This window comes from Lycorma delicatula, chromosome 8 (genome assembly GCF_047948215.1).
Source record: "Lycorma delicatula isolate Av1 chromosome 8, ASM4794821v1, whole genome shotgun sequence".
NCBI lineage: Eukaryota > Metazoa > Arthropoda > Insecta > Hemiptera > Fulgoridae > Lycorma > Lycorma delicatula.
The window spans coordinates 14,743,185-14,765,759 of record NC_134462.1 but is presented as its reverse complement, the minus strand read 5'-3'; the positions used below and the strand labels follow the sequence as shown (position 1 = coordinate 14,765,759).

Below are 22,575 nucleotides of genomic sequence, written 5' to 3'. Positions count from 1 at the left end.
CAATAAACAGCCAGAGCTAATAAAGCTGTAAGAATGCCATGGAAAATGCCGAAACTAGTTATTAATTAATCCAAGTAACTATTGCTCTCTATATTTCTATTTAGCCTCTGGAACCTTGGTAAAGTATTACTTCAAGGTATGATATGTATGAATGTAAATGAAGTTTAGTCTTATGTTGTCTCAGGTTGACCATACCTAAGATGTGTAATTAATTGAAACTCAACCAACAAAGAACACCGGTATCCATGATCTAGTATCAAATCGGTATAAAAGTAATGGACTTTACTAGGATTTCAACCTAAGAACTCTCACCTTTGAAATCAACTGATTTGCGATAATGAGTTCATCACTAGACCAACCCAGTTGGTTAAGTAACTACTACTGTCTTGTAACAACTTCACTGGATATGCAAAACAGTTGACATCAAGTAGTTCTTCATTGATCTTCAGTTTTATTCAGCTGGTTTAAATGAAGTACCTTAACACCTAGTCATTACTTGTGTGAGATTACTTCACTTTATTAAATGCTTAGAAATTTGATTCAGTATCATTTATCTGTAAAAGTAATTACGTTCATTATATAGAAAAGTCACAGTTGTTATGAATGTTAATGGTTAGAGTAAAATACAGATTAGGTATCTTGATAATTATTAATTTGTTTGAATAAAATATCATCCTCGAATTTAATTTGTTCGTTGATTAATTTATTGTTGTATATATTAAAATTTTCAAGGATACTGATTTTTTAAAAATACTTTAAGATTAAAAATTAAATATACATAAAACTGTTAGACAATGACTTAAAAAAATCTTATGTAAATATAGAATTTAATCCATTCTATAAATATCTTGATAAAATATATAAAACCTATAATCTAATGACAACATACACCACTAACAACAAAAAACGATCGTATTAGAATAGCAAACTCTAAAAATATAAATAACTTATACAGACAAGGAGTTCATAGCTTAAAATGCAAGCACTGTCATTTGGAATAAATAGGTATGACCTATCGTTCTTTTTCAACTATTGTCAAACAACATAATAAGATAGAGAAAGGCTATTTAGATAAATCAAATTACGCTAAATATATAATACAGAACAAACATAATTATAATCCTAATAATTTTATTAAAATATGAGATATTTCTAACGATTTTTATAAAACCAACATCCTTGAAACATTTAATATATATTATTATAACAAACAAATGAAATTCGAGGATGATATTCAAACAATTAATAATTATCAAGATACCTCACCTGTTTTTTTATTCTAACCATTAACATTCATAACAAATGTGACTTTCCTACATAAAGGCAGTAATTATTTAACAATATGACGACCGGTTGTTATGATTTTAATATTTTATAATGTTTTCAATTTAATTATGTTAATTTTAAAATTAATACTTTTAAACTGAAAGAAAACTTCCTGATGATGGTCGAATGACCGAAAGTACTAGGAAAAAAAACAGACCAATCGTTGGTAAGGTTGAATTTTAATTTAACTTATTTATATGTACATAATTTTGTATACCAACAGTGCCATGCTTGAAAAATTAAATTTATTTTAAATTTATAGAAGAATATTTTTACAATTACATCTTAATAACTTTAACACTACTTTTTCTCAAAAATATTTTCAGTTGTAAGTAAAAGAAAGAAAACTGTATTTATTTATATTATAGATCACAAGAACTGAGTAAGGCTGGGACTGATAGGGACTATCAAGGTTGATTTCAAGACTGCAGTTTGGTTCTTTCAGAGTAATCCTTGACGTGTGTATATATATATATATATATATATATATACGTCAAGGATAAGATTTTCTCTCTCTACACACACACATATATATATATATAAAGAGAGAGAGAGAGAAACGCAGATAGAGAATATTTCGGTCTTTCATCCGAAGGATTCTAGATTTAATCTAAGGTTTAGCATTTTTATGTGAGCAATCGTGATATTTTTCACACTTTACAATGCTTGTAAAGACAATCATGTATTTGTAAGACCGGTAAAATAGTTTTTCCATCGTTGGAAAAGAAATTAAAATTTTGTTCTTTATACAGCATAAAAACAATGTAAATTGATTTAACCGCAGTTAATTCATTTACTTTTATGTCATTCGCCCTCGAATAAAAATAACACCCTTTACGAGGAAAACTAAAATTCTGCTTTGGTCACACATGCACGCCAATACTACTTCTACTACTACAACGGCCATCATACACATAAGTAAGGTAAAGCAGCATATCACAGTAACTGGATTTATATTTTACAAAATATTGTATGTAAATTTTTGTTTTAATAGTCATTCACTGAACAAACTACCACACGTTTACCATTCTGGTAGACTGCTCAATTCAATATGTCCAACGTATTTATATGGTCAAGAAATAACCTCATTAATAATTTTAATTTATTAATGTAATTACTTGGAATAAATTTTTATTTTCTTTCCGCTTACCGCATCTTTTTCTCTTCGAACACATTTAACATACGTTCAAGATTTTGATAAGCTGGTATATGAGTGCACAAGGAATATCAGCCCGCGTAAACTGGGATCTGGTGCTCTCAAAAATACAAGTCTACAATAATTTATACAGTTGCTATTATTTAAAATTTATAGATTGTAACTAAAAAATCGTGGCAGAATAAAATCCAGTTGGATAGTAAGGTTAACAAACATTACTCAGGAATATATAAAAACTTTATTTATAAAACTTCGATGTGTTTCCCAAATAATATTATTTTTCTAAGTATGCATTCGTTAGCTATTATTCAATTATTTTTCTACCTAAAAGAAGTTTTAGTATGTATACTCGTAGGGATAAACGAATTCCAAGTCGGGAATTCCGGATTCAGGTAATAATTCATACATTAACAATAAAAAAAATTAATTTGGTCAGTAGACACTATTGTAAAATTAATGTTAAACAGTTTTTATATTAAAAAGAAAAACTCATTTACTTGGAGTAGTTTCCTAGTTAGTTCACAACGAATTGTATATTAACTGGATTTTAACGGGTGAGGTGGACAGAGTACTGACGTTCCTTCAATCAAATGGGTCATAAAAAAAAAAACTAGGCCGATGGAAAGTGAAATTTCTGGAAAATAAAATACTTGTAAAATAAAAATATTTATTAATAATTTTATACGAGATGTAGAGGAAGCTTTTCTGAATTTAATTTTTAACGAACCGTAAAGAGATAACAGTAAGATCGAATTAAAAAAGATGTGCTTGTTATTTACTGGTTGAAAACTGGATTATAATTTACCGCTAAAGTGTTAAAAACAAAGAAGGCTGAACCGCAGGAGATGTAAAGACCAGACGTTGACAGGTAGTTAGGAGGGGAAAGCGCAATCAGTATTCAGGAACCGTTGTTCGGTGAGAGTTATTATTTCCTCAATATAAAGGATATATTACGGTGTCCTCTAAATAATGATGTAAGAAAAACCAAAGATGATCTGCTTTCTTTAAAGATATCGTTTTCAAATCAAACTGTCAGTAGCCTTAGTTTTTACACGGATTCGTATATGGGTATTGAAATTAAGTAATATCGAATATTATAACTAAATGAAGACGTTCGTTCATTTATTTGATACTTGCTCACAAATTGCCATTAAATTAATATTATATTAGAAAGGAGTATCTGGTACAAGAAAAAATTACCTTTAAGTCATGTTTTCTAAGTTTAGAAGTAGCTAGGAAAAATAGATGATAAAAAAGTTATGGACAAAATTGATCCGTCTGATATTCTGGAAGAGTAATTGTATCCAACAGCTTTCTTATTTCAGGACCTCGAAATAATTGCGCTCCTTCTTTGTGTAATCATTGTGGTATAGTACCCATTAGGATTAAAATATTACTGGTTCAACGGGGATGGAACTGTCGACTTGTAGTATGGGAAGTAATCATCTGTGCTTCGACATACATTTTTTCAAAATGCCATACGTGACCAGGATTCAAATCCGGGAACTCCGGATGAAAGACCGAGACGCTGCCACTCGCACCACGAAGACCGGCCGACATACTTGTACCTAATTTCTGTTAATAAGAATCCTAGTCAATGCGGTAAACTACTCGACCTATCCAGCTCAAAACAAGTTATTTTAAGAATAATCATAAAAATATATACGAGGTGTGTGAGAAAAGTAATGAGATTGGTAACACTGCGAGCGATCTGCCAACGCTGTGTCTACCGGTCTGTGCTAGATCGATTTGTTCATCCTTTCCACATGCTCAGTACGAGTTTCAACTCCGTTCAGCCAACTCATTATTTTTGACAGCGCCATCAGTGAAGTTGTGTTTTTGTTGTGCGTTACGAAAATGGAGCATCGGAATTTAGAGCGAGGTTGTGCAATCAGGTTTTGTGTTAAACTTGGAGAATTCGCGAGTGTGACCTTTGAAAAGTTGAAACAAACCTATGGGGAACATTGATTATCAAGAGCACAAGTTTTTCGCCGGCACAATTCATTTTTGGAAGGCCGAGAACACGTTGAAGATCAACCTCGCTCAGGGAGACCTTCAACTTCAAAATCTGACGAAAACGTTGAACAAGTTAGGGTTCTTGTGAGATCAGACCGTCGTTTAACAATAAGGATGATGAGTAAACAGTTAAATTTAAACGCTTTCATCGTACATCAAATTTTGACAGACGATTTGGCCATGCGAAAGGTTTGTCCGAAATTGGCGCCGAAAAACCTCACAACGGAACAGAAGGACAATCGAAGAAACGTGTTCGTTGATCTTCTTGAGAGGATTGACAATGACCAAAAATTCTTCAATCGTGTGATCACAGGTGATCCTAGATGTTTGAGTACGATTCTGAAACAAAGCGGCAAAGCGAAGAGTGGCACACTCCGTCATCTCCTCGACCGAAAAAAATCTCGAATGAGCAAATCAAAGATCAAAACCATACCGATTTGCTTTTTTGACAGAAGGAGTATCTTGCATAAACTTCTTGTGCATAAACATGTCGTGGTTGACAGTTTGTTCCTCCAGGACAAACTGTCAACCAAGTGTTTTGCAAAGCTGTCCTTGAAAGGCTCAGGAAAAGAGTGATTCGCGTGAGACCATACATTGCAAACAAGTGGATGCTTCATCATGACAATGCCCCGTGTCACACGGCCATTTCCGTCAGGGGAATTTTTGACCTCAAAACGCATTCCTACGGTTCCTCAACCCCTCTATTCACTTGATTTGAGTCCTCGTGACTTTTTCCTTTTCCCGAAATTGAAACATGTCTTAAAAGGAAGCCATTTTGGAACTCTGGAGAACATTCAAAAGACTGTGACCGACCAGTTAAGCCCTACCAGTTGAAGCCTTCCAGCGCTGCTACCAGGAGTGGGAACTACGACTCCGCCGGTGTATAGCTGCCTAAGGGAACTACTTTAAAGGGGATGATAATATTTTTGTTTGAAAAAAATAAAAACTTTGGTAAGTAAAAGGTCAGTCTCATTACTTTTCTCACACACCTCGTATATCTAAGTTAATAATCGTAATTCTAATTAATTAAGAACACGAATAAAGTATAAATAAACATAATGCAACGAATCTTAATAACATTGAAAGTAAAAACTGTAGTAAATACTTCAGGATACATCCTGAAGATAAGAAGAGGTAATTTTCGACAGTGTAGGAGTAATTTTGGGGAAACATTTATAATAAATATTTATTTGAACCCTTATTAGTTAATTATATCTTCTTCCTCGGATATATATCAGTCGTAATCTTGCCTTCAGTAGTATTAGCGTCATGCTGCCTTCCTCTGATACTCAACGGAGTGGCTGGATGGATCTTTATTGGTGACGAGTAAAGTGGAAACACCGCCTGTGGGACAGCCTGTTCACTAACCTTTGTATCCCGAATTATATAGAAAGTCAGACTCTGCTCTGGAGTAAAGCTGACATCCTACTTTATTAAAAATTTTATCGTCGTTGGTTACAAATTCCACATTTTACGGATTAAAATGGAAGACATTTAGTATAGTGCAAAAATTTTGAATTTTTTTCAACGATATAAATAAACCACACACGAATGTGAAAGCTCTGGATTAAGGATTCTTGCTGATTAAAGGCTATTATTAAATATCTTCCACTTGAAGAAGTGAGAATCAAAAATATACACTTGGTTAATAACTTCTTAAGTTTCCACGTCAAGGAAAAATTGTTGAAGTCATTTCTGTTGGGAATAATTATGGTAATTTTCTTTTTAAATGAATGATTTTTAAATTGAAAACGTAAGAACGTTTTGGTAGAAACTGAAATTAGTAAAATTGGTGAAATTAAATCCTTACCAAAACTTCCTTTCTACAAACGTATTCTTTCTAAGGAACATGGGGTAAACCGAGATTAAAATATTTTCAAACGTTTGACCATATGACATATAACATATACGTATTACATATATTCAAACATTTGACCGCGTAGGATATAATTACAATTATATTACCTATATTGTAATTAATATATTACCTATAATTAAATAATACAATATAATATTACCTATTTATTCGTGAAAAAGCAGCAGTAGGGTATACCCTCTACATCCTACATCACTAACAATTTGTTTTATATATTCCAAACGTGGCCTGCCTACACAATGTTTTCCTTCTACCTGTCCTTCCAATATTAAAGCGACTACTCCGGGATGCCTTAATATGTGGCCTATAAGTCTGTCTCTTCGTTTAGCTATATTTTTTCAAATGTTTCTTTCTTCATCTATTTCCCGCAACACCTCTTCATTTGTCATTTTATCTACCCATCTGATTTTTTTTTTAAATTCATCTGTAGAATTACAAAATGGTTTTGAGAATTTACCTGTGTAATCAGACTTTAGGCGTTTACAGATATGTTGTCAGATGAACTAGCGTGAATAATGTAAATAGTATATTTAAAAAAAACTAGTGATGGATTCTATGTATTTATTAGATTATTTCATTCGGAAAATTATAACTATCAACATTCTGTTCAGACTGAATTTCAGCATAGGAAAGTGTCTGTTTTCAGTTCTTTGAAATGTTTCCTTAATGGACATAATTAATTGCGTGTATTTGACATAAGAACGAACTTCAGATATATTCATATATCAAAATTTTTCAATACAATTTATTGTTTTTATGTTTATTTTTTTAAAATCTGAAATAGTGAACATTTTATTATCCTTTATCTGCAAAAAGTTTATAAATTATTCTAACGTCCTAGAAAGCTAAAAACTAGTTGAAGACAGAATAAATGACAAATGAAAATGTTACTACTCTTGGATACGATCAAAATATTTTGCAAAATTTTCTTTCTTCTTATTTTCCTAATAGTATATTGCAATCTGTTCAATAAAAAGCAACCCCCCCCCCTCCCGGCCAATTGTGATGAGAATGTTATGTATGACATGTAAATGAGATGTAGTCTTGAACAGACGGCTGAACATTCCTGAAATATGTGCTTAGTTGAAATCCAACCACCAAAGTACCCTGGTATCCACTGTCTAGTATTCAAATCCATATAAAAGCAACTATTTTTTAGTAGTATTTAAACCTCAAAACCTTCACTTCGAAAATCAGTTGTTAAATAACTAATTTGCATCGATGAATTCACCACCAGATCAGCCTGGTGGGCTACTGAAAAGTTTTGAAGCTCTGTTTTTCAAGAGTTAAAAAAACTGATTAATAATATAATTTAATAACTTTGTGCATCATTAGTTGCTATTTAAAAAAATTGATAGAAGAATTAGAGAAATCTGCTGTTATTTAAGAATTTTAACTAAAAAGATAGATTGGAATGAAAGATGCTCTTGAAAAAATCCCAAAGTCGACAATTTTTTCGTGTCAAGAAAACAAAATACCAGGAAGTAGAAACCAATCTTATGTCAAGAAAATACGGGAAAATGGTTTTTCTGTACCCGTGAAAATGTTACAATTTGAAACACGTTGGTTATCAGACAGAATGGGAATTCATCAGAGTGAATTTAAAACCAGTTATGGCTGAGCAAGGCGCTTTATGGCACAAAATTATCTCGTGATTCGGTGGCGGACAACAATGGCGCAACGACGACTTTCCAACACCTACCAGGAGAAACTATACGTTTCAAAGATATGTTCTGAAGTTACAGAAGATACACGACTACAGCACGGGGGAACAATTGAAAGTGCAGATGAAATACTTCCGTATTCTTCGATGTGCCGGGTGAAACAACACTGAACAAAGCCGGTGAAAAAAAGTGGATGTGCGAACTTCAGGAGCTGAAAAACAGAGATGTACTGTAATGCTAGGTCTCATGCTGACAGACAAAAACTCCCTCGTTACGTCATTTTTAAACGTAAAGCCATGTCTAAGGAGAAGCTACCGCCTGGAATACGGGTAAGAGTACAACAAGAGAAACGGTGGCTGACTGAAGTGGATTGGTTGAAGACAGCATGGTTTCGGCATCCAGATGCATTGTTATGTCACAGATTCATGCTAGTCGTGGATAGTTTTTGAGGCAATTTAACAGAAAAAGTGAAGGAGAAGTTGCGGCAAGAGAAGGACGACATGATTGTGTTACAAGGAGGGATGACTGGCATGTTATAATCGCTCTATATTTCCATTAATAGGTCTTTTAAAGAGTCATTTGCGGCGTTTCTATTGCGATTGAAGATGGATGCAATTTGACGGAAGTGACACTGACCGGGCGTTTGAAGAAAGGTTCATTATCTCAATTTTGTGAGTGGATAATGGCTGCATGGGAAAAGGTAAATATATGAAGGTACTGTTCCATCCCCTGTTGAGCAGGTTGGTGGTGCACTCTAGTATCTACTAGTGCGAGTTAATCTAATATGACCATCCTATGTAAGAAACCCGCACAGTGCGGTCATGTTTTCATTTCAGTCCAAGGGGACTCATAGTTTCTTGATAATGTTCAAGTTCAATTATGACTAAAGCGTCATACATTCTTAAGTTTAATGTAACTATTGTAAATCAATCAAAATGTCAAGGGCGACAAGAAATTAAATATAGAGATTCAAGAAGAACATAGCTTTGCTTCATTTCATCAGAAATACAGTCCACACTAGCTCTAAATTCTACCAGGTACTAAGTATAAAATATAATTTACAATTCAAATAGAAGGTTCTATTGCAAAATTATTTTGCTATTAAAATTATTTTTTTTATTTTCCATAACAGAAAACCTTTTAATTATATTTTAAATAAACGGGGGGGGGGCAAGCTTTTTCAAATGGTTGAGAAATTTATTAAAAATGACAATGGAAGCATAATAAAGACCCATTCCTAAAAGCCAAAGTAGAATTATACAAAAGCAGTCCATTATCTGATTTGATAAAAGTGGATATATTGTTATTTTTAAAAAATAAGTGACCATTATTGGTAATAAAGATTGCACATTTATAAATACAAACACAAGATAAGTTAACATATCTAGTTTGCTAAATATCAGTCTACACAATTTACATTTCTGAGCGCCAGATAATGATCTGATAGCCCATTCTTACATTCTGAGGGACCCCAAGAGATAACATTATATTTTATACAGGAGTATACAAAGATATAATAAATTTTTAGTATTGATGAAAGGCTTAGTGTCTTACTAAGGAACTTCAGAACAGAACAGTACCTTAATAAGTAAGTGATATATGGCTGACCACCAGCCGATTACGGCTTCAAACGCTTTAATATGGTGGTCAGGTACTTGCTGGCATTCAGCGACCTAGTCGTGGCAGCGAATTGCTGTCTAGACGAAGTAAATTTTAATTTATGGATGTCATATATATTTTTAGTTGTTGACGGGGTGCGCCTAATCATTTTAGTAAATATGTGACAAGTGAGCGGATGGGACATGTAAGCCGGTGGTGTATGGCACCGCCTTAGTCCGCTCACGCTGTTAGGTAAGCTCTAGGAGCTATTTAGGAGACCGGTCGCTAAATTGATTTGAGGTTCAGTAGCCGTTTGTGGCACAGACATTCGGTCTTATGCTTCAGGGCGACCGAATGGGGTAGTGGTGAGAGAAATGCCAAGCAAATCAAGTATAGCTTCTATTCTAAAAAAGGCTTCAAATTCCTTGGACGCATGGAGCAACCCTTCCTTCTCGCTTACTCGTGCATTAGGAAAAACTTTAGAGCGTATGATGAATTATCGACTCATGTGGGTGTTTGAAAAAGAAAAATGGATTTCATCCTATAGAAGGGTACCGAAAGTTTCATTGTATCGCAGAACATATGATTAATATTGAACATTTTGTTTTAAATAGTTTCCTGATTAATAAAACATTGCGTTAACGTCTTCTTTGATTTAGAAAAAAACTTTTGATCGAATAAATTTCTTAAATATGGCTTCCGCTGATAATTTTTTTAATATAGTCAAAAATAATTAAAAATTTTATATCCACCTTTCCAGCAAAAAAGATGTGTTTTCTCGATATCTTTCTGTTTATTTCAAACCTTCATCAGGAGATAAAAATAATACAGTAATTCAAAAAATTAAAATAATTACAGTCATGACTGTTTGAATGTCAAACGTATACTAAAGACAAAATAGTTAATTCTGATGGTTGGTCTAGTGGTGAACGCGTCTTCCCAAATCAGCTGATTTGGAAGGCGAGAGTTCCAGCGTTCAATTCCTAGTAAAGCCAGTTATTTTTACACGGATTTTAATACTAGATCGTGGATACCGGTGTTCTTTGGTGGGGTTGGGTTTCAATTAATCACACATCTCAGGAATAGTCGAACTGAGAATGTACAAGACTACACTTCATTTACAGTCACGCATATCATCCTCATTCATCCTCTGAAGTATTATCTAAACGGTAGTTACCGGAGGCTAAACAGGAAAAGAAAGAAGAGTTAATTCTGATGAAATAAAATAGAATTAAAGGAAACCACGTTATCAAAAATGATATTTTGGTTGTTTATGATTATTATCTCTTTGTATTTGTATTTAAGACATATTTATATAACTTATCTTCTGTAAAAAACCTTTGTTCGTTCATTAAATTATTATTATGGTTACTATATATGTGAAATTTTTTTAAAATTATTGTATTAAAATGATTACAGGAAATATCTAGAATTTTTATAAAATTATTCTGATTGTATGTATGACCATTAAATAAGAGATGTTTAGCAAAATTAGAATTTTCGGGTTTATTTTTTTTAATACTATCAATGTGTTCTTTTGCGCGTACGGAAAACTTACGGTTGGTTATACCGATATATATATATATATATATCATATCACAATCTTTACAATTTAGACTATATACACCTTGTTTATTAAATCTAGTATTGTTATTATTTAATGTTTTATTATCAATATTATTAATATAGTTAATTTAATTTATTATTTGTAATATACGCCGGTGCTATGTTAATCTTTTTGTATTTTTTTTCGATTTTTTGACTATAAGGCGCGTATTCATTTGTTATATATATTTTTTCAGTTTTTCTGGTAATAATTTTATTACTTATTTGTTGTATTAGTGTTACATTCGTTTGTATGGTCAATATTTTTAATTTCTTCATTTAGGGAAACTTTATCGTAATTTTATCGCACTCTATATAAGAGTGCATTAAAACAGCCATCTTTTGCGACCATGGATGAAATGTAGTTAATTATTGAACCGTTCGAAGGTTTACGAAATATTTCTAATTTTATTTTATTATTGTATATTTTTATGTTTATAAAATTTAAACAATTTATCTTGTGTTTCCATTTTAAATTTTATGTTTTTATCAATCTTATTAAATTTATTTAATATAGTATCGGATTCATTTTGACCGTTTCTGCTATGTTCTTTACAGCAATTAAGAATCTCAGAGACAACGAGGAACAATATATTTTCATTTGGATACCTACAGGAAGGAAGTCGATATTACTTTATTCAGACTAGATGACTAAAAACTGTTACGCAGGTCATAAGAAAGGAATGGACCAGAAAATGGGTAAGCTTACACATTTATTTATATTTATAAATATAAATATATTTTATTAGATATTATATTATATATAATAATATAAAAATAAATCAAAAATTTAAAAAATTTAAAAATTAAAAATTAAACAATTAAATTAAATTACCGAAGCAGGAGCGATATAAAATGCCGAATAGCACAAGCTAAACGAGCCTTCAGTAAGAAATATTTGTTTACATCAAAAATTAATTTAAATGTCAGGAAAAGATATTTGAAAGTATATGTTTGGAGTGTCGCTTTATATGGAAGTGAAACTTGGACGATCGGAGTATCTGAGAAGAAAAGATTAGAAGCTTTTAAAATGCGGTGCTATAGGAGAATGTTAAAAATCAGATGAGTGGATAAAGTGACAAATGAAGAGGTATTGCGGCAAATAGATGAAGAAAGAAGCATTTTGAAAAATATAGTTAAAAGAAGAGACAGACTTATAGGCCACATATTAAGGCATCCTGGAATAGTCGCTTTAATATTGGAATGACAGGTAGAAGGGAAAAATTGTGTAGGCAGACCACGTTTGGAATATGTAAAACAAATTGTTAGGGATGTAGGATGTAGAGGGTATACTGAAATGAAACGACTAGCACTAGATAGGGAATCTTGGAGAGCTGCATCAAACCAGTCAATGACTGAAGACAAAAAAAATAATAATAATATAAATGTGTAAAAATATTTTTATTTATTTTCTCCATTTCAAACTAAATTTACTTTAAAACGTATGAAGCAGAGAATCAAATCAAAGAACTAAGTAAATTGATTTCATACACGTAGAATAATTTACTGTAAGAAATATTTAAATTAAATAGCTGAAAACTAAGAATTGACTCTTTATGAAAAAAATAGTAAGTGTGCTTACAATTTAAATAGATAGATAGCTTACTGACTCTAAGAAACGTATAAAAAAATTTATACCTTGAACATACCAAACTCTCGTCTCAATCCTATGGTTACACTCTATATATGTTGATTTGAAAATATTTTAAAACTTGAGATCTCCGTGGCGGAGCGGTAGCGTTTCAGCCAGGGACCCCGAGTTCGAATCCTGTCAAGCATGGCATTTTTCATACGCTATAAAATTCAATTTCCATATTCCAATGTACAAACTTCAAAAGTTTCTGTGGTGATTAATAATTTAAGCAAAAAGAAAAAAATATTTTTACATTGTTTTAATAATTTTCTTATTCAAATATATATATATACGCAAAATTATGTGACCAGAAACAATTTCATCTCTGCGTTCAAATACTCTAAATGTACTTAAAAACAGATCAAACAGCATACGTTTTATAGTTGAAATAAAAATTACTTTAAAAAAAATTATTTATTTAAAACTACGTTTAATAAAAGGGTTAAAAACTGTTATTGATTAGAAAATATGTATAAAATGTGTTTAGTAAGATAATTTTACGCCGCAAAACAATCAGATATATGAATATAAACACACTAGCCCCGTTCAATGAACACAATGTCAATGGAACAATGAAGAATTCCCAAATACAGAGAGAATACAGATCTCTCGCATATTGACACAACTCAAAATTGAGGGTGTCCTTTCAGCTACATTTATACGTTTAATCCAACGCTTTCACTACCTATTTTCTTATATATATTAATAGTTTTAATTTCTTTTATTTATTTATTTATTTTTTTTGATGCTCATGTATTTTTTCGATTGGATCTTTGGAAAATATTGTGTATTACGTGCACAAAATTCACAAAACAGATGAGATCAGTAATCCAGTGGAGTAAGAATTATTACTTTATGATAACTGTAATTTACATAACGAATCGTTTACGCTTCATATATTATCCTTTTTTTGTTCAAATTAGTCCAATTTGAATCGATAAGACATAGTGCTTTAAATGAGAAAACATAGGAATTAGATAAAAGCTCTTAACAAAAATTTCTTCGACGTGTAAAAGTATTGTCGCGTGGTGTGGTTCCGCGTGGCTCGATCAGGATATTAAGAGGTTGTTGACAATTTATAATGTTTATATAATTATAGTTTAATAGTGTAAAATGTTAAAATTACAACCAGGCAAATTAATAATAATAACAATGGTGATAAATACAATAATAATAATAATAATAATAATAATAATAATAAAAACAGTTAATGAACACAAATATTAATATAGTAATTATAACCACAACAATAGTCAGGATGATAGTAGTAAACGATAATTACATGATATAAAACACAACATAATCAAAACAGTAAGCATGACATAAAAACAGAGAAAAATACGTAGCGTAAGCAACAAAGAATAACAAGATATTACACATCAAATAGTGATAAATGTCGTTAGTAAATAAGTAAATACATATTACTTATGAGATAGTTTAGAATAAATAATGGTTCGGAATTTATTCTAGGTATATAAACAGAAAAAACTAGTATTCAGACCCATTAACAAAAGAAACCGCTAGTTTTAACCCTCTTTAACCACTACTCTTATATTAACAAAAAATCTTATAAAATTCCTTCTTCTAATCTTCTCCTTCCTTCTAATTTTTTTCTGTTAAAATAATACCGTTATTAAGATGGATTATAAATGCGTTCATGCGTAATTTTCTTCCTCTGCCTTATTCGAGCTTAATATTTTCTTTTTTATTCAAAAAGTAAAGATATTTACGTAAGTGTCTAACGTTGGTACTGAAAAAAAAAGAAGAAATTAGGGATGAGGAAGAATGAAACTCGTTCATGTTTCAAGGATTACGGGTAGTATAATAAAGAAATAACAATTCAAAATTTAACCTGTCACTAACATTATTATGGCAAGGGCTTGAGTTTCTTGCAAAAGTCCGCTAGCTCTTTACAGTGCGATAGTTTCTGAATAAATTTGAGTGTTATTATATATAACCGTAGAAAACACATTAAGTCTTTTTGCTTCTCATACAACAATTATAAAGAAAAAGAATAATAATAAATTTTTCATTCTTCATAACAAAAAGTAATTGATTTACAAGTATATATCACATGTCTTTTTATGTTTTAAGTAAAGTTTTCCTTTCGCCTATGTTAGCTTACCGATTTTTAATTTAACACATTACATGCAGTAAAAGTACATGATTTTTATTTTTTACAAATGTTTTTGTCTTATTAATCTGTCAATAATTATATATTATCCAGAATATTTTTGAAAAAAATAGGTTGATTACTGCATTTTTTAGCATTTTTTATTTCGTCAGAGAATATCATTGGGACTATACTGCAAACCGAACCATCGCGGCACGTGGTGTCTACTAAGTTGGTTAAGATCATCCGAAAAAGATGGTGGAAGATGTCCAGGGGTGAATAATTACCTCTGAGTCTTCTTCGGAGCAGGTCCCTGGCCACAAGGTCAAGGTTAATAAAAATAAATAAACCGTAGGATCCTGATGAGTTTGAGGTGTAGTGCCAGCAATGGAGATGTGGATGGGTAAGACACCATAGGGGGGGGGGGGAGCTGTGATAATACCATAAGGTGGGCCCGACAATCCATGTTGTGTGAGGGGGTTTTTAGGCTAGGCCCGCAAGGGTTTCCCTCTGACGATGAAAAAAATAAAAAAGTTCTAACTACGCTATTTAAAACATCTGCGGCGACAAAAAACCAAATTTAGTAGCTTTCAACTTATACATTAAATGATTTTATACATTTATATGATTAAATTACAGGTGAAATTTTGTGTAGAAATTGTGATTTATTCTTAGTATTGTTTTCTGTTAAAACGGTTACTTAAAAAAAATCTTTCTAAACATAAGACTTTAAATGACAGAATAATTTTTAGAAAAAACATTTGATTATCTTTTACTATTGTAATGCAGAAACTTTTAAAAATAATATTTAAAACTTTGTTTGTCAGATATTCGTATTACCAAAATATTAAACGTATTTGCCACTTTCTTCGTTGTATCCTAAATTTACAACCGAAAAAATAAAATGTTGAAATTTGTATAAAATAAAATGTAGAAAGTTCCATTTCTACATTTAAAAAAAAAAATATATATATATATAATTATTATAAGGTTAAAATTAATAATAATTTAACTTATAACTATTACAACTTATAATTATTATTATAAGTTGAAAAATGTATGGAAATTGAAATAAAATATAGAAATATTTAAAATAAAATTCGTTAAAAATTCTTTGTAAACAAACCTTCTTTTACTTCCTCGTACGAACTAAAGGAAGTATTGTGATCGCGAAAAATTTCGGTTTTCAGATTTCAACGGAAATATCCACTTTCACCATCCCTGAATCCACATTGACTGGTTCAGGCTTGACAACTGTATGTATGTATCGGCTAACTCAAAAATGATTAGCCGTAGAATATTAAAATTTTGTATTTAAGACTGTTGTAACATCTAATTGTGCACCTACTCGTTTGATTGCAATCGACTGGGCCAAAATGTGCATATAGTCAGACCTCTAAATAAAGCGGGGTTCCAATTTAGAAACATTTTGATTTTTTCTTAACTGCAGTAGTAATAAGCCCTAGTTGAGAGCATAAGTGCTGGTTGGGTTACATTGAGTGTGGCTTTTTCGATTTTTTTTCGGTCACAGGAAAGACATCTTCCAGCCTGCTTCCTTAGTTGTAGTTACTTCACTTGGTGTTTGAATTTCTAAGATTTGTATCAGCAGAGAGAGGAGTTCAGATCGTAAGATTAGACTGTTCAATCGTTCCAGCTCGTGTGGTCTCACACGTTCCCAAGCGAGGCTTTTTATAAAGTTTCTTCTATTTTTAATTTTTCCTTTGCTTTGATGTTTTGACCCATTTAATAAGATCAATAGTTTACTCCAGCAATGTCTAAAATATTGTAGAATATTCTGAAGGGCCAGCGGTTTGTTTTCCTTGCGCACGTGTGTGTGTGTGTGTGTGTGTGTGTGTGTGTGTGTGTGTGTGTGTGTGTGTGTGTCACAACTAGTCCAAAGTATCAACAACAACATTTTTAGTGGCATTGTAACAATTCAATAATTTCTGGAAGCTTTACTGAATTGGATTACTCCATTGGGTGCATTGAAGATAATAATAAAACAATTTTCTTATTTTTTTAGGTGGACAGTATGAGAAAAGTATCAAGAAATCATTGTAGTCAATATATAATCATAATTTATAGTAATATACATAATAAGGAGAATTATTTACCTCGCAAACGTTACACACAGGGTACAGCCGTACCCCAAATAATATCTGTAAACAAAATGAACACAGATACAGCACACTGGTCGACCAATTAGGAAACTTATCATATAAATACTATATCACTAGCGTTATGTACTGATGATTTCTGGAATTAATCAGCTACCAGGAGAACTCCTATACACCAGAGTACCTCTTTCCAGGAGTTAATTGAAATTTTATTTTTGTATTGCGATCGTGATATTAGAGTTCAGCTGGTATTTAACATTTTTCGTAATATTTGTTGTTATAAACAAATTTTTTATGAAAATTTTACATGATTCACGATTCAAAAATTATCGATAACCACACACAAAAGGAGTGAGGTCAATATCTATCTTTTTTTAAATATTTTTCTGCAGAATATAAATTAAATAAAGATTATTAAAAAAAAATTGATGGATGAAAGAGACGAATATGTTACATTGTAATTAAATTTTTGCCCTCTAACTATTACTACTGCCATACAAGTATCTTACTAACGAATTTTTTTCAAGTACAGATATCACACTGGAAAATACCGTATATAGGTACACAAGAGTGAACTAAATTTATCTTTACTTTTGCAGCACTAAACAATTCACATATTTATAAGGATAACGGGAAGAAGAGATAGTGGAAACATCTTTCAAACGTGCCCGGGGAACAGAACGAACGCAGTCGCAAACTCAAAAATCGACCGCTTGGAGTTGCCACACCTGGAATATAACAAGCGGCCATCGTGGATACCAACATCATGATCGCGATATCCACCGTTAGGTCGTAAGTATGTATAATTTCATTCTGGTTGGGGAAGTTTCTGGTTTAGAAAAATTATCTCCAGAGTTCTGTGTGACGCGGTGAAGTAAGTGCAATTTTTTATATTTACTTTTATATTTTTAAGATACGGTGAGACGAAGTTCACACATTCTTTAAATTCCGACGACCAGCGGCCACTGTTCCCCTTTTCCAAAAATTACGACTGCGCCCAAGATTCAGAGGTCTACAGCCTCTGGTTATGATGGGAAGGAAAATAATCTTGATTGGGACGAACGATTCTTTCTTACGAACCTTTCTGAGAATCGTATCGAAAGAATCGATTCCTGAAAAAGAAACTTTTATCCCCCAGTACTACAGAAATTGATAAATAATTTATAAATTTCCATTTTATAAATTTCGGGGAACAGCCTACGCCGTTCCCCCTTACCAAAAATTATTACTAGTAGTATGTAATTACAAGTATATATGTACGGCGACATTTTTAAAATGTTCAGCATTTAAAAAAATTAGGGTTCAAATACAGAGATAGAAGAACAATTGCTAACATGTACAGGAACCAAACAGCAACAGTAACAATTGAAGAACATAAGAAAGAAGCCGTAATAAGAAAGGGAGTCCGACAAGGATGTTCCTTGTCTCCGTTACTTTTTAATCTTTACATGGAACTAGCAGTTAATGATGTTAAAGAACAATTTAGATTCCGAGTAACAGTACAAGGTGAAAAGATAAAGATGCTACGATTTGCTGATGATATAGTAATTCTAGCCGAGAGTAAAAAGGATTTAGAAGAAACAATGAACGGCATAGATGAAGTCCTACGCAAGAACTATCGCGTGAAAATAAACAAGAACAAAACAAAAGTAATGAAATGCAGTAGAAATAACAAAGATGGACCACTGAATGTGAAAATAGGAGGAGAAAAGATTATGGAGGTAGAAGAATTTTGTTATTTGGGAGGTAGAATTACTAAAGATGGACGAAGCAGGAACGATATAAAATGCCGAATAGCACAAGCTAAACGAGCCTTCAGTAAGAAATATTTGTTTACATCAAAAATTAATTTAAATGTCAGGAAAAGATTTTTGAAAGTGTATGTTTGGAGTGTCGCTTTATATGAAAGTGAAACTTGGACGATCGGAGTATCTGAGAAGAAAAGATTAGAAGCTTTTGAAATGCGGTGCTATAGGAGAATGTTAAAAATCAGATGGGTGGATAAAGTGACAAATGAAGAGGTATTGCGGCAAATAGATGAAGAAAGAAGCATTTGGAAAAATATAGTTAAAAGAAGAGACAGACTTATAGGCCACATATTAAGGCTTCCTGGAATAGTCGCTTTAATATTGGAAGGACAGGTAGAAGGAAAAAATTGTGTAGGCAGGCCACGTTTGGAATATGTAAAACAAATTGTTAGGGATGTAGGATGTAGAGGGTATACTAAAATGAAACGACTAGCACTAGATAGGGAATCTTGGAGAGCTGCATCAAACCAGTCAAATGACTGAAGACAAAAAAAAAATGTACGGCGATAACGCCGCACATATCACAAGCTTGTGACTCGCGCGCTGGCCAGGCTGGATCACTTAGCTTTTATTTTTGTTCCCGCCTGGACCATCAGGAGCTGAATTGCAGCCGCATTAGATCGCTTCAATCCCGGGACGCAATTGCCAGTCAGGTCAGGTGAAGAGACTGAATTTTTTTTTTATTGAACCATACAGAAGTGAGGCTGGCTAATAAGTTTCCTAAAAATCACGTTCAAACTAATACTAATATGATCCAAATCGGTCCATAAATATAATTTTTCTAATATCTCAACCCCTAGCGCTATTTAGCGGGTTCATTTTTTGCAGAGATAAATCTTTCCATGTAAGTAAAATGTATTCTGAATACGAGACAAATCGGACCATAAATACAATTTTTCGAAATATCCCGACGCCAGCGCCACCTAGCGGGTCCAAACTAATTCAGAAACTTTCCCTGGCATGCGTCCAACCATTCTCAAAAGTTTCATCGCTATCGGATTTATGGTTTAAAAAGGCATAAGAGACATACAGACAGATAAACATTCATTTATATATATATATGTATCTTTTTCTTTATAACTAATTTGTAAATTTCGGGGAACAGCGTACGCCGTTCCCCCTTTGCAAAAATTATTAGTTAAGTATGTAATTACGAGTATATATGTACGGCGATAACACCGCACATATCAGAAGCTTGCGACTCGCGTGCTGCCTCATTTACTTAGCTTTTTGTTTTGTTCACGCGTGGACCATCAGGGGATGAATCGCTGCATTATAGATCGCTTCATTACCGGGACGCAATTGCGTGTAAGGTCAGGTGAAGAGACTGAATTTTTTTTAATTGAACCATAAAAGAAGTGAGGCGGCGGCTGATTTACTAACTTTCCTAAAAATCGTATTCAACCGATAAATAATCATATATGTTTACTTAAGGAATCGAGGACCATTTTAGCGGGTGGTGTGGTAAACATCAATTGAGTCGAACAGAAGTATGAAAGAGATGAACCGCGCTAAACATGTGAAGGGAGTGGAAAGGAGCATGTTCATCATTAGAAATTATTTATCGTACTGGTTATGTTATGATAGGAATAGAATACTTTATTCGGACGAACCATTATTTCTTTCGAATGCTTTCTGAGAATCGTACCGAAAGAATCGAGTCCTGAAAAAGATACTGAAGAGGGGATTTTACTTCTCCAGTATTAACAAATTGATATTCATAAGGATAAATATATATTTCCTTAACATCCATCATGCGGGGAACAGCGTGCGCGATCCCCTTCCCAAAAATTGTTCTATGTGTTTATTTCACCCCCGTCCGAGGTAGAGAACCCCGCGACTTCCGGAGTTGGTACCGGGATTTATAGGCAAAAATTGTTTTGTTTATTCAACAACCATGCAGAAATGTCGATGATTTTACTTTTGAGAAGTTTCAAGATTGTAATAAAATATTACTTATACTTCCAATAAAAATTTTTTAACTGAAATTTGACATGTAAACTGTTTTTTATTAATATATGTTTAAATAATTAATTAATCTCTTTTACGTAGAAATTTAGTACTGTTTTTATTCGCTAGAGTAACGACAGTACATGCTCTTGACAGTACATTGTATAGAAAAACCTACACCGGCTTTTTCAGTATATGAATTGTTTTTAATTTATAAATTCTAATTGGATTAATAATAATAATAATAATTGATATTTAATACATATTATTTATAATTAAATTTTCAATGAATTGTTTTTGTTTTTTAAAACAAACAATTATATATAATAGACTATTATAAAAATAATATTTTTGTCTTTGTTAATTTCTTTTGTTTTATTGATTTTCAATGAAATCCGGAATCAAGTTAAATTAGGAATTTTGAAACAAAGAATTCAACGTTGACACGATAAGAAAATCCATAATTTATTGAAAAATAAATTTTCTGGGTAAAAAATATGGATTGTGATAAACCGAATGAAATGGGTGAAATAGAGAAAAAATGATGATAAATTTATCAAAATGACTAACATCTAATTTAAACATAAAAATGATGAGGTAATATCATTCACGGGATGAAACTTAATTATTAAAGAATATTATAGTAGATACAGAAATTAATTTGGATTATATTGATTATGATGATGATGATGATGACGTAAATCGTTGTATGTACATAAACATTCATGGAGGATGATTTTTCTTAGCTTATAAAATAATTCGCAGTGTTACTCTATTTGATATTTTACACGAAAATTAAGTTTCAAAGAGTTGTAGATAGTTTTAAAAAAACCTACACATCCGTACGTCCGGATTCTTAAAATTATAGAAAAGGAATTCTAATACAATGAAATATAATTTCAGCGATAAAAATGTAAGCTTATATTTATAGAATAACGTATTTTATACTGAATAATTTTAATTCTGTTTTTTTACCGTCTGAATTTTAACGGATTTATACTATAATTGATATCATGATTAATAAAAATAAAACCGAATCTTTTAAAGTAAATTAAGATTAAAAAAAAGATCTTACCTTGAAGAAAAGGTGAATTTTCAGCTTCTGGGTTCCATACAGCCCATATTGTGCAGCTATAAACGGTGAGGAACATGCAATATAAAGGGCGATCACAGCAACTGTTTGTTTTACTCTGTTGACTTAAGCGCGTGATATTAGTCTATGAGGAAATGTTTTTTTTTTTTTTTTACTCTGCTCCCCTGGGCCGGTCCGACTGGTTGGTATTACGCCACCCAGGGGAGTGCCTGTTATACTCTAATGGGCCTCCCCACCTACCGGCTGTATGTCCGGCAAGGCAGGTCGGCCCACCGGTCAGGTCTTTTGAGTCTCATTTGCCCTTCTGTATCGCTACGCCATACCTTGGAAAGTCGTGACGCATCGATGGGTCTTTTACACTTGTATAGACATATTCTCCCTCGGAGTCCCCAGTGGATCCTTGGAACTGACACACCTAAGCATGCCAGCCCTCATCACTGGGGCTATCCACCCTACCCTAATCTATTCACTCAGAAGCCCAGTTTCCTCTCGTCTTCGTTTTTTACTGTTAAGATATTGCTGATAGTTCCTTCAATTCTTTTCCAATTGTCCTCACTATGTAGCATGTTTACTCGTAATCTCCTCAGGTCTCATCGTTGATAAATTTGTGTCCCGTCTA

At 32.3% G+C, this 22,575-nt stretch overlaps 1 long non-coding RNA gene across 1 annotated transcript in view; it reads right to left on the bottom strand.

Moving 5' to 3' along the window:
• LOC142329265 (uncharacterized) overlaps window positions 1-22,295 on the bottom strand; it is a 31,349-nt gene extending 9,054 nt beyond the window's left edge. The window contains exon 1 of the long non-coding RNA XR_012757445.1: window positions 21,939-22,295. This is a non-coding gene — a long non-coding RNA (uncharacterized LOC142329265). The remainder of the gene's footprint in view (window positions 1-21,938) is intronic.
• Window positions 22,296-22,575: the final 280 nt, after the last annotated feature.